Raw genomic sequence first — 2,813 nt, forward strand, 5'->3', positions numbered from 1 at the left:
GGGGATGTAGCTCAGATGGTAAAGCGCTCGCTTAGCATGCAAGAGGTACGGGGATCAATACCCCGCATCTCCAAAAGGGAGAAATAATTTTTTTAAGTATGAATTAATTTAACATGTTATGTATAAGGTGAGTACGAGAGAAAAAGAAAAGATACTTATATAAGGATTATTATATCATTATGGCTATGTCATTCTTATAAATAAAAGAGAGTAATGTCCCACAAGCACATAATCTAGTGCAATCTAGTAGTTATACTACTTATGGAGAGAAAGCAATCTAACAAGCAAGAGATTATTATATCATTATGGCTATGTCATTCTTATAAATAAAAGAGAGTAATGTCCCACAAGCACATAATCTAGTGCAATCTAGTAGTTATACTACTTATGGAGAGAAAGCAATCTAACAAGCAAGAGATTATTATATCATTATGGCTATGTCATTCTTATAAATAAAAGAGAGTAATGTCCCACAAGCACATAATCTAGTGCAATCTAGTAGTTATACTACTTATGGAGAGAAAGCAATCTAACAAGCAAGAGGCACATAATCTAGTGCAATCTAGTAGTTATACTACTTATGGAGAGAAAGCAATCTAACAAGCAAGAGACACATAATCTAGTGCAATCTAGTAGTTATACTACTTATGGAGAGAAAGCAATCTAACAAGCAAGAGAGGACTTATTTAAGATGGAGAGAAAGCAATCTAACAAGCAAGAGAAGACTTATTTAAGTAAAGAAGGTTCTTATAAATAAAAGAGAGTAATGTCCCACAAGCACATAATCTACTAGTTATACTTGAAGCAATCTAGTATATACTCAAGCCCTACTTATGGAGAGAAAGCAATCTAGTACTTATTGTAAGGGAATTTGATGAATTCCTCAAAAGACAAGAGCTTATACTACTTGTGGCTATCTAGTACTTATTGTAAGAGAATTTGATGAATTCCTCAAAAGATAAGAGCTTATACTACTTGTGGCTGCTACTTATGGAGAGAAAGCAATCTAGTACTTATTGTAAGGGAATTTGATGAATTCCTCAAAAGATAAGAGCTTATACTACTTGTGGCTATCTAGTACTTATTGTAAGGGAATTTGATGAATTCCTCAAAAGATAAGAGTTTATACTACTTGTGGCTGCTACTTATGGAGAGAAAGCAATCTAGTACTTATTGTAAGGGAATTTGATGAATTCCTCAAAAGATAAGAGCTTATACTACTTGTGGCTGCTACTTATGGAGAGAAAGCAATCTTGAACTTATTGTAAGCTACTTATGAAGAGAAAGCAATCTAGTACTTATTGTAAGGGAATTTGATGAATTCCTCAAAAGATAAGAGCTTATACTACTTGTAGAGACGGAATTTGATGAATTCCTCAAAAGATAAGAGCTTATAGGATGGCAGTAGCGTCCCATGAATATGACGGAACTTCTTCACAATTGCAATATCTAACCAATGAATATTGTTGTCATTTATAGCTTCTATCACAATAATATAAAATTTGGGGTCAAAGCCTATATGGGACTGAAAAGACCATTCTCCACACGCTTGTAGATTAAATTATATCTACCACCTCTGAAATTTTCCACGGCAAACCTTCCAACAGCTTGCACTTCTTCATCATTGACATCCTTAATTGGAACTAGATTTTAAGGCAAATCTTCTCCATGACTCACTTTGGAACACTTTTATAGATAGTTTCAACAAACTTACTTTGCTCGTGAATACTTCAGAGTTCAATATTTATAGTTGGAGAACGCTATTCAAATTGATAGGGTCAAATCTTCCAACAAAGTGTAATTGAGCCTCCCTCTATTAGGAGATAGCTTCTAATCAAATTCTTTAGTTTGGACAATGGAAAGTGTAATTGAGCCTCCCTCTATTAGGAGATAGCTTCTAATCAAATTCTTTAGTTTGGACAATGGTTGCATTGTTTTAGTCAAACAACCGAGACTAGTGTACTACCAATAGTTTAACATTTTGTACGTGTATTTTCTTTGTTTTAGTCAAACAACCGAGACTAGTGTACTACCAATAGTTTAACATTTTGTACGTGTATTTTCTTACATATTAACAATTGTATAGAAATAATAATTAAATTTATGAGTAGAAGTTTGGATGGAGTTTTATTAAATAGATAATCTTAAATTATATCTAAAAATATATAAGATTTTTTTTATATACATTTAGGAGAACAAATCAAAGATTCAAGAAGATGTCATTCATGCCATGTTTTAATTTTTATTCTTTCTTGTTTCCCAAAGATTAAAAAAAAAAAAAAAAGTTATCCTCTCTCAAATATGGTTCGTTATTTGATTATTTTCTCTTGAGTGAATTTTAAGTGAAACACATTCTTTACCCAAGTAATTGCAAGATGCAAGCTTCACACTAAGAGGAATCAAAGTCCCAAGTATCAACGTCCTTAAGTGTAAATTTTTATTCTCCATCTCAACATAAATTAAACTTATTTTCGTGAAGATGTCTAATTATAAAAGCAAAATATCTCAGAGTCACAAAAATAAAAATGAGATATAGATACGAGACATAAATATGATACCAAATAGATATGGTAACTATTAGGATTAGATTTGATTGAGTTATTTGGATTAGATTTGATCTAGTTATTTGAATTAGATTTGATTTAGTCATTCTTCAATTGGATGAGAGATTTCTCCCAATTCTTCTGATCTTTCCAATTTTCTTTTTCTGTTCATAACAATTTGGTATCAGAGTCATGCCCTAAACTAGTTAAAACTAGAAGCAACAGTCTTCTAAGTGAGTATGTCGATGGAGAGTCCACTTGTGCAGTCTA

General features: G+C 32.0%; 1 non-coding gene across 1 annotated transcript; it reads left to right on the forward strand.

Annotated features, from left to right (window-relative positions):
- TRNAA-AGC lies at positions 1-73 on the forward strand. Its single transcript has one exon. It is a non-coding gene; the product is annotated as a tRNA-Ala (tRNA).
- The last annotated feature ends 2,740 nt before the right edge of the window (positions 74-2,813 follow it).

The sequence above is a fragment of the Cucurbita moschata genome, unplaced genomic scaffold, assembly GCF_002738365.1.
Source record: "Cucurbita moschata cultivar Rifu unplaced genomic scaffold, Cmos_1.0 Cmo_Scf00102, whole genome shotgun sequence".
NCBI lineage: Eukaryota > Viridiplantae > Streptophyta > Magnoliopsida > Cucurbitales > Cucurbitaceae > Cucurbita > Cucurbita moschata.